Below are 11,586 nucleotides of genomic sequence, written 5' to 3'. Positions count from 1 at the left end.
TCCAACCTTTCATTTAACAGCCGATCGGGCTAGCCGATTGCGCCACGGAGACAGTCGTGCTCTACTCTCACCACCATCAGAACATATCTTCAAAGCTATTAGCCCAAAGAAAAAAAAGCGCCGCACCACCACCGGGTGGGCTCGTACCTTCAACCTTTCGGTTACCAGCCGATCGCGCTACCCCATTGCACCACGAAGACAGTCGTGCTCCACTCTCACCACCGTAAGAACATTTCTTCAGAGCTATCAGCCCGAAGGAAAAAAAAGCAACGCACCAGTCCCGGGAGGGTTCGTACCTCCAACCTATCGGTTAACAGCCGATCGCACTAGCCAATTGCGCCACGGAGACAGTCGTGCTCCACTCTCACCACTATCAGAACATATCTTCGAAGCTATCAGCCCAAAGAAAAAAAAGCAACACACCACTCCCGGGAGGGCTCGAACATCCAATTTTTCAGTTAACAGCCGATCGAATAGCCAATTGCGCCACGGAGACAGTCGTGCTCCACTCTCACCACCATCAGAACATATCTTCAAAGCTATCAGTCCAAAGAAAAAAAAGCGCCACACCACCACCGGGTGGGCTCGTACCTCCAACCTTTCGGTTAACAGCCGATCGCGCTAGCCAGTTGCGCCACGGAGACAGTCGTGCTCCACTCTCACCACCATCAGAACATATCTTCAAAGCTATCAGCCCAAAATAAAAAAAAGCAACACACCACTCCCGGGAGGGCTCGTACCTCCAACCTTTCGGTTAACAGCCGATCGCGTTAGCCGATTGCGCCACGGAGACAGTCCTGCTCAACTCTCACCACCATCAGAACATATCTTCAAAGCTATCAGCCCAAAGAATAAAAAGCAACACACCACTCCCGGGAGGGCTCGTACCTCCAACCTTTTGGTTAACAGCCGATTGCGGTAGCCAATTGCGCCACGGAGACAGTCGTCTCCACTCTCACCACCATCAGAACATATCTTCGAAACTATCAGCCCAAAGAAAAAAAGCAACACACCACTCCCGGGAGGGCTCGAACATCCAACCTTTCAGATAACAGCCGATCGCGCTAGCCAATGGCACCACGTAGACAGTCCTGCTCCACTCTCACCACAATCAGAACATATCTTTAAAGCTATTGGCCCAAAGAAAAAAAGCGCCGCACCACCACCGGGTGGGCTCGTACCTCCAACCTTTCGGTTAACAGCCGATCGCGCTAGCCCATTGCGCCACGGAGACAGTCCTGCTCCACTCTCAACACCATCAGAACATATCTTCAAAGCTATCAGCCCATAGAAAAAAAGCAACACACCACTCCCGGGAGGGCTCGAACCACCAACCTTTCAGTTAACAGACGATCGCATAGCCAATTGCACTACGAAGACAGTCGTGCTCCACTCTCACCACCGTCAGAACATTTCTTCAGAGCTATCAGCCCGAAGGAAAAAAAGCAGCGCACCACTCCCGGGAGGGCTCAAACCTCCTACCTTTCGGTTAACAGCCGATCGCGCTAGCCATATGCGCCACGGAGACAGTCGTGCTCTACTCTCACCATCATCAGATCATATCTTCAAAGCTATCAGTCCAAAGAAAAAAAAGCGCCGCACCTCCACCGGATGGGCTTGTACCTCCAACCTTTTGGTTAACAGCCGATCGCGGTAGCCAATTGCGCCACGGAGACAGTCCTGGTCCACTCTCACCACCATCAGAATATATCTTCGAAACTATCAGCCCAAAGAAAAAAAAGCAACACACCACTCCCGGGAGAGCTCGAACATCCAACCTTTCAGTTAACAGCCGATCGAATAGCCAATTGCGCCACGGAGACAGTCGTGCTCTACTCTCACCACCATCAGAACATATCTTCAAAGCTATCAGCCCAAATAAAAAAAAAGCGCCGCACCACCACTGGGTGGGCTCGTACCTCCAACCTTTCGGTTAACAGCCGATCGCGCTAGCCGATTGCGCCACGGAGACAGTCGTGCTCCACTCTCACCACCATCAAAACATATCTTCAAAGCTATCAGCCCAAAATAAAAAAAGCAACACACCACTCCCGGGAGGGCTCGTACCTCCAACCTATCGGTTAACAGCCGATTACGTTAGCCAATGGCACCACGGAGACAGTCCTGCTCCACTCTCACCACCATCAGAACATATCTTCAAAGCTATCAGCCCAAAGAATAAAAAGCAACACACCACACCCGGGAGGGCTCGTACCTCCAACCTTTCGGTTAACAGCCGATCGCGCTAGCCAATTGCGCCACGGAGACAGTCGTGCTCCACTCTCACCACCGTCAGAACATTTCTTCAGAGCTATCAGCCCAAAGAAAAAAAAGCGCCGCACCACCACCAGGTGGGCTCGTACCTCCAACTTTTCGGTTAACAGCCGATCGCGCTAGCCAATTGCGCCACGGAGACAGTCGTGCTCCACTCTCACCACCATCAGAACATATCATCAAAGCTATCAGCCCAAAGAAAAAAAAAGCGCCACACCACCACCGGGTGGGCTCGAACCTCCAACCTTTCGGTTAACAGCCGCTCGCGCTAGCCAATTGCGCCACGGAGACAGTCGTGCTCCACTCTCACTTCCATCAGAACATATCTTCAAAGCTATCAGCCCAAAGAAAAAAAAACAACGCACCAGTCCCGGGAGGGCTCGTACCTCCAACGTTTCGGTTAACCGCCGATTGCGCTAGCCAATTGCGCCACGGAGACAGTCCTGCTCCCCACTCACCACCACCAGAACATTTCTTCAAAGCTATCAGCCCAAAATAAAAAAAGCAACACACCACTCCCGGGAGGGCTCGAACCTCCAACCTTTCGGTTAACAGCCGACTGCACTAGCCAATTGCGCCACAGAGGCAGTCGTGCTCCAGTCTCACCACCATCAGAACATTTCTTCAAAGCTATCAGCCCAAAGAAAAAAAAGCGCCGCACCAACACCGGGTTGGCTCGTACCTCCAACCTTTCGGTTAACAGCCGATCGCGCTAGCCAATTGCGCCACGGAGACAGTCCTGCTCCACTCTCACCACCATCAAAACATATCTTCAAAGCTATCAGCCCAAAGAAAAAAAAGCAACACACCACTCCCGGGAGGGCTCCAACCTCCAACCTTTCAGTTAACAGCCGTTCGCATAGCCAATTGCGCCATGGAGACAGTCGTGCTCCACTCTCACCACCGTCAGAACATATCTTCAGAGCTATCAGCCCAAAGAAAGAAAAGCAATACACCACTCCCGGGAGGTCTCGAACCTCCAACCTTTCAGTTAACAGCCGATCGCATAGCCAAATGCGCCATGGAGACAGTCGTGCTCCACTCTCACCACCGTCAGAACATTTCTTCAGAGCTATCAGCCCAAAGGAAAAAAATCGCCGCACCACCACCGGGTGGGCTCGAACCTCCAACTTCTCGGTTAACAGCCGATCACGCTAGTCAATTGCGCCACGGAGACAGTCGTGCTCTACTCTCACCATCATCAGAACATATCTTCAAAGCTATCAGTCCAAAGAAAAAAAAGCGCCGCACCTCCACCGGGTGGGCTTGTACCTCCAACCTTTTGGTTAAGAGCCGATCGCGGTAGCCAATTGCGCAACGGAGACAGACCTGGTCCACTCTCACCACCATCAGAATATATCTTCGAAACTATCAGCCCAAAGAAAAAAAAGCAACACACCACTCCCGGGAGGGCTCGAACATCCAACCTTTCAGTTAACAGCCGATCGAATAGCCAATTGCGCCACGGAGACAGTCGTGCTCTACTCTCACCACCATCAGAACATATCTTCAAAGCTATCAGCCCAAAGAAAAAAAAAGCGCCGCACCACCACTAGGTGGGCTCGTACCTCCAACCTTTCGGTTAACAGCCGATCGCGCTAGCCAATTGCGCCACAGAGGCAGTCGTGCTCCACTCTCACCACCATCAGAACATTTCTTCAAAGCTATCAGCCCAAAGAAAAAAAAGCGCCGCACCAACACCGGGTTGGCTCGTACCTCCAACCTTTCGGTTAACAGCCGATCGCGCTAGCCAATTGCGCCACGGAGACAGTCCTGCTCCACTCTCACCACCATCAAAACATATCTTCAAAGCTATCAGCCCAAAGAAAAAAAAGCAACACACCACTCCCGGGAGGGCTCCAACCTCCAACCTTTCAGTTAACAGCCGATCGCATAGCCAATTGTGCCACGAAGACAGTCGTGCTCCACTCTCACCACCGTCAGAACATTTCTTCAGAGCTATCAGCCCAAAGAAAAAATCGCCACACCACCACCGGGTGGGCTCGTACCTCCAACCTTTCGGTTAACAGCCGATCACGCTAGCCAATTGCGCCACGGAGACAGTAGTGCTCCACTCTCACCACCATCAGATGATATCTTCAAAGCTATCAGCCCAAAGAAAAAAAGCAATACACCACTCCCGGGAGGACTCGAACCTCCAACCTTTCAGTTAACAGCCGATCGCATAGCCAATTGCGCCATGGAGACAGTCGTGCTCCACTCTCACCACCGTCAGGACATTTCTTCAGAGCTTCAGCCCGAAGGAAAAGAATCGCCGCACCACCACCGGGTGGGCTCCAACCTCCAACCTCTCGGTTAACAGCCGATCGCGCTTGCCAATTGCACCACGAAGACAGTCGTGCTCCACTCTCACCACCATCAGAACATATCTTCAAAGCTATCAGCCCAGTGAAAAAAAGTGCCGCACCACCACCGGGTGGGCTCGTACCTCCCACCTTTCGGTTAACAGACGATCGCGCTAGCCAATTGCGCCACGGAGACAGTCGTGCTCCACTCTCACCACCATCAGAACATATCTTCAAAGCTATCAGCCCAAAGAAAAAATAAGCGCCGCACCACCACCAGGTGGGCTCGAACCTCCAACCTTTCGGTTAACAGCCGATAGCACTAGCCAATTGCGCCACGGAGACAGTCGTGCTCCGCTCTTACCACCATCAGAATATATCTTCAAAGCTATCAGCCCAAAGAAAAAAAAGTGCCACACCACCACCGGGTGGGCTCGAACCTCCAACCTTTCGGTTAACAGCCGATCGCGCTAGCCAATTGCGCCGCGGAGACAGTCGTGCTCCACTCTCACCACCATCAGAACATATCTTCAAAGCTATCAGCCCGAAGAAAAAAAAGCAACGCACCAGTCCCGGGAGGGCTCGTACCTCCAACCTTTCGGTTAACAGCCGATCGCGCTAGCCAATTGCGCCACAGAGACAGTCCTGCTCCACACTCACCACCACCAGAACATATCTTCAAAGCTATCAGCCCAAAATAAAAAAAGCAACACACCACTCCCGGGAGGGCTCGAACCTCAGACCTTTCGGTTAACAGCCGACTGCGCTAGCCAATTGCGCCAAGGAGACAGTCGTGCTCCACTCTCACCACCATCAGAACATTTCTTCAAAGCTATCAGCCCAAAGAAAAAAAAGCGCCGCACCAACACCGCGGGGGCTCGTACCTCCAACCTTTCGGTTAACAGCCGATCGCGCTAGCCAATTGCGCCACGGAGACAGTCCTGCTCCAAACTCACCACCATCAGAACATATTTTCAAAGCTATCAGCCCAAAATAAAAAAAGCAACACACCACTCCCGGGAGGGCTCGAACCTCCAACCTTTCGGTTAACAGCAGATTGCGCTAGCCAATTGCGCCACGGAGAGAGTGTTGCTCCACTCTCACCACCGTCAGAACATTTCTTCAGAGCTATCAGCCCGAAGGGAAAAAAGCGCCGCACCACCACCGGGTGGGCTCCAACTTCCAACCTCTCGGTTAACACCCGATCGCGCTAGCCAATTGTGCCATGAAGACAGTCGGGCTCCACTATCACCACCATCAGAACATTTCTTCAAAGCTATCAGCCCAAAGAAAAAAAGCGCCGCACCAACACCGGGCGGGCTCGTACCTCCAATCTTTCGGTTAACAGCCGATCGCGCTAGCCAATTGCGCCACGGACACAGTCCTGCTCCACTCTTACCACCATCAGAACATATCTTCAAAGCTATATCAGCCCAAAGAAAAAAAAGCAACACACCACTCCCGGGATTGCTCCAACCTCCAACCTTTCAGTTAACAGCTGATCGCATAGCCTATTGCGCCGCGAAGACAGTCGTGCTCCACTCTCACCACCGTCAGAACATTTTTTCAGAGCTATCAGCCCAAAGAAAAAAAGTGCCACGCCACCACCGGGTGGGCTCGTACCTCCAACCTTTCGGTTAACAGCCGATCGCGCTAGCCAATTGCGCCATGGAGACAGTCGTGCTCCACTCTCACCACCATCAGAACATATCTTCAAAGCTATCAGCCCAAAGAAAGAAAATCAATACACCACTCCCGGGAGGACTCGAACCTCCAACCTTTCAGTTAACAGCCGATCGCATAGCCAATTGCGCCGCGAAGACAGTCGTGCTCCACTCTCACCACCGTCAGAACATTTTTTCAGAGCTATCAGCCCAAAGAAAAAAAGTGCCACGCCACCACCGGGTGGGCTCGTACCTCCAACCTTTCGGTTAACAGCCGATCGCGCTAGCCAATTGCGCCACGGACACAGTCCTGCTCCACTCTCACCACCATCAGGACATATCTTCAAAGCTATATCAGCCCAAAGAAAAAAAAGCAACACACCACTCCCGGGATTGCTCCAACCTCCAACCTTTCAGTTAACAGCTGATCGCATAGCCTATTGCGCCGCGAAGACAGTCGTGCTCCACTCTCACCACCGTCAGAACATTTTTTCAGAGCTATCAGCCCAAAGAAAAAAAGCGCCGCACCAACACCGGGTGGGCTCGTACCTCCAATCTTTCGGTTAACAGCCGATCGCGCTAGCCAATTGCGCCACGGACACAGTCCTGCTCCACTCTCACCACCATCAGAACATATCTTCAAAGCTATATCAGCCCAAAGAAAAAAAAGCAGAACCTCCAACCTATCGGTTAACAGCCGATCGCACTAGCCAATTGCGCCACGGAGACAGTCGTGCTCCACTCTCACCACTATCAGAACATATCTTCGAAGCTATCAGCCCAAAGAAAAAAAAGCAACACACCACTCCCGGGAGGGCTCGAACATCCAATTTTTCAGTTAACAGCCGATCGAATAGCCAATTGCGCCACGGAGACAGTCGTGCTCCACTCTCACCACCATCAGAACATATCTTCAAAGCTATCAGCCCAAAGAATAAAAAGCAACACACCACTCCCGGGAGGGCTCGTACCTCCAACCTTTTGGTTAACAGCCGATTGCGGTAGCCAATTGCGCCACGGAGACAGTCGTCTCCACTCTCACCACCATCAGAACATATCTTCGAAACTATCAGCCCAAAGAAAAAAAGCAACACACCACTCCCGGGAGGGCTCGAACATCCAACCTTTCAGATAACAGCCGATCGCGCTAGCCAATGGCACCACGTAGACAGTCCTGCTCCACTCTCACCACAATCAGAACATATCTTTAAAGCTATTGGCCCAAAGAAAAAAAGCGCCGCACCACCACCGGGTGGGCTCGTACCTCCAACCTTTCGGTTAACAGCCGATCGCGCTAGCCCATTGCGCCACGGAGACAGTCCTGCTCCACTCTCAACACCATCAGAACATATCTTCAAAGCTATCAGCCCATAGAAAAAAAGCAACACACCACTCCCGGGAGGGCTCGAACCACCAACCTTTAAGTTAACAGACGATCGCATAGCCAATTGCACTACGAAGACAGTCGTGCTCCACTCTCACCACCGTCAGAACATTTCTTCAGAGCTATCAGCCCGAAGGAAAAAAAGCAGCGCACCACTCCCGGGAGGGCTCGTACCTCCAACCTTTCGGTTAACAGCCGATCGCGCTAGCCATATGCGCCACGGAGACAGTCCTGCTCCACACTCACCACCACCAGAACATATCTTCAAACTATCAGCCCAAATTAAAAAAAAGCAACACAGCACTCCCGGGAGGGCTCAAACCTTCTACCTTTCGGTTAACAGCCGATCGCGCTAGCCATATGCGCCACGGAGACAGTCGTGCTCTACTCTCACCATCATCAGAACATATCTTCAAAGCTATCAGTCCAAAGAAAAAAAAGCGCCGCACCTCCACCGGGTGGGCTTGTACCTCCAACCTTTTGGTTAACAGCCGATCGCGGTAGCCAATTGCGCCACGGAGACAGTCCTGGTCCACTCTCACCACCATCAGAATATATCTTCGAAACTATCAGCCCAAAGAAAAAAAAGCAACACACCACTCCCGGGAGAGCTCGAACATCCAACCTTTCAGTTAACAGCCGATCGAATAGCCAATTGCGCCACGGAGACAGTCGTGCTCTACTCTCACCACCATCAGAACATATCTTCAAAGCTATCAGCCCAAATAAAAAAAAAGCGCCGCACCACCACTGGGTGGGCTCGTACCTCCAACCTTTCGGTTAACAGCCGATCGCGCTAGCCGATTGCGCCACGGAGACAGTCGTGCTCCACTCTCACCACCATCAAAACATATCTTCAAAGCTATCAGCCCAAAATAAAAAAAGCAACACACCACTCCCGGGAGGGCTCGTACCTCCAACCTATCGGTTAACAGCCGATTACGTTAGCCAATGGCACCACGGAGACAGTCCTGCTCCACTCTCACCACCATCAGAACATATCTTCAAAGCTATCAGCCCAAAGAATAAAAAGCAACACACCACTCCCGGGAGGGCTCGAACATCCAACCTTTCAGTTAACAGCCGATCGAATAGCCAATTGCGCCACGGAGACAGTCGTGCTCTACTCTCACCACCATCAGAACATATCTTCAAAGCTATCAGCCCAAAGAAAAAAAAAGCGCCGCACCACCACTGGGTGGGCTCGTACCTCCAACCTTTCGGTTAACAGCCGATCGCGCTAGCCAATTGCGCCACAGAGGCAGTCGTGCTCCACTCTCACCACCATCAGAACATTTCTTCAAAGCTATCAGCCCAAAGAAAAAAAAGCGCCGCACCAACACCGGGTTGGCTCGTACCTCCAACCTTTCGGTTAACAGCCGATCGCGCTAGCCAATTGCGCCACGGAGACAGTCCTGCTCCACTCTCACCACCATCAAAACATATCTTCAAAGCTATCAGCCCAAAGAAAAAAAAGCAACACACCACTCCCGGGAGGGCTCCAACCTCCAACCTTTCAGTTAACAGCCGATCGCATAGCCAATTGTGCCACGAAGACAGTCGTGCTCCACTCTCACCACCGTCAGAACATTTCTTCAGAGCTATCAGCCCAAAGAAAAAATCGCCACACCACCACCGGGTGGGCTCGTACCTCCAACCTTTCGGTTAACAGCCGATCACGCTAGCCAATTGCGCCACGGAGACAGTAGTGCTCCACTCTCACCACCATCAGATGATATCTTCAAAGCTATCAGCCCAAAGAAAAAAAGCAATACACCACTCCCGGGAGGACTCGAACCTCCAACCTTTCAGTTAACAGCCGATCGCATAGCCAATTGCGCCATGGAGACAGTCGTGCTCCACTCTCACCACCGTCAGGACATTTCTTCAGAGCTTCAGCCCGAAGGAAAAGAATCGCCGCACCACCACCGGGTGGGCTCCAACCTCCAACCTCTCGGTTAACAGCCGATCGCGCTTGCCAATTGCACCACGAAGACAGTCGTGCTCCACTCTCACCACCATCAGAACATATCTTCAAAGCTATCAGCCCAGTGAAAAAAAGTGCCGCACCACCACCGGGTGGGCTCGTACCTCCCACCTTTCGGTTAACAGACGATCGCGCTAGCCAATTGCGCCACGGAGACAGTCGTGCTCCACTCTCACCACCATCAGAACATATTTTCAAAGCTATCAGCCCAAAGAAAAAATAAGCGCCGCACCACCACCAGGTGGGCTCGAACCTCCAACCTTTCGGTTAACAGCCGATAGCACTAGCCAATTGCGCCACGGAGACAGTCGTGCTCCGCTCTTACCACCATCAGAATATATCTTCAAAGCTATCAGCCCAAAGAAAAAAAAGTGCCACACCACCACCGGGTGGGCTCGAACCTCCAACCTTTCGGTTAACAGCCGATCGCGCTAGCCAATTGCGCCGCGGAGACAGTCGTGCTCCACTCTCACCACCATCAGAACATATCTTCAAAGCTATCAGCCCGAAGAAAAAAAAGCAACGCACCAGTCCCGGGAGGGCTCGTACCTCCAACCTTTCGGTTAACAGCCAATCGCGCTAGCCAATTGCGCCACAGAGACAGTCCTGCTCCACACTCACCACCACCAGAACATATCTTCAAAGCTATCAGCCCAAAATAAAAAAAGCAACACACCACTCCCGGGAGGGCTCGAACCTCAGACCTTTCGGTTAACAGCCGACTGCGCTAGCCAATTGCGCCAAGGAGACAGTCGTGCTCCACTCTCACCACCATCAGAACATTTCTTCAAAGCTATCAGCCCAAAGAAAAAAAAGCGCCGCACCAACACCGCGGGGGCTCGTACCTCCAACCTTTCGGTTAACAGCCGATCGCGCTAGCCAATTGCGCCACGGAGACAGTCCTGCTCCAAACTCACCACCATCAGAACATATTTTCAAAGCTATCAGCCCAAAATAAAAAAAGCAACACACCACTCCCGGGAGGGCTCGAACCTCCAACCTTTCGGTTAACAGCAGATTGCGCTAGCCAATTGCGCCACGGAGAGAGTGTTGCTCCACTCTCACCACCGTCAGAACATTTCTTCAGAGCTATCAGCCCGAAGGGAAAAAAGCGCCGCACCACCACCGGGTGGGCTCCAACTTCCAACCTCTCGGTTAACACCCGATCGCGCTAGCCAATTGTGCCATGAAGACAGTCGGGCTCCACTATCACCACCATCAGAACATTTCTTCAAAGCTATCAGCCCAAAGAAAAAAAGCGCCGCACCAACACCGGGCGGGCTCGTACCTCCAATCTTTCGGTTAACAGCCGATCGCGCTAGCCAATTGCGCCACGGACACAGTCCTGCTCCACTCTTACCACCATCAGAACATATCTTCAAAGCTATATCAGCCCAAAGAAAAAAAAGCAACACACCACTCCCGGGATTGCTCCAACCTCCAACCTTTCAGTTAACAGCTGATCGCATAGCCTATTGCGCCGCGAAGACAGTCGTGCTCCACTCTCACCACCGTCAGAACATTTTTTCAGAGCTATCAGCCCAAAGAAAAAAAGTGCCACGCCACCACCGGGTGGGCTCGTACCTCCAACCTTTCGGTTAACAGCCGATCGCGCTAGCCAATTGCGCCATGGAGACAGTCGTGCTCCACTCTCACCACCATCAGAACATATCTTCAAAGCTATCAGCCCAAAGAAAGAAAATCAATACACCACTCCCGGGAGGACTCGAACCTCCAACCTTTCAGTTAACAGCCGATCGCATAGCCAATTGCGCCGCGAAGACAGTCGTGCTCCACTCTCACCACCGTCAGAACATTTTTTCAGAGCTATCAGCCCAAAGAAAAAAAGTGCCACGCCACCACCGGGTGGGCTCGTACCTCCAACCTTTCGGTTAACAGCCGATCGCGCTAGCCAATTGCGCCACGGACACAGTCCTGCTCCACTCTCACCACCATCAGAACATATCTTCA

Source organism: Rhipicephalus microplus, unplaced genomic scaffold (genome assembly GCF_043290135.1).
Source record: "Rhipicephalus microplus isolate Deutch F79 unplaced genomic scaffold, USDA_Rmic scaffold_13, whole genome shotgun sequence".
NCBI lineage: Eukaryota > Metazoa > Arthropoda > Arachnida > Ixodida > Ixodidae > Rhipicephalus > Rhipicephalus microplus.
This window is presented reverse-complemented; position numbering follows the sequence as displayed.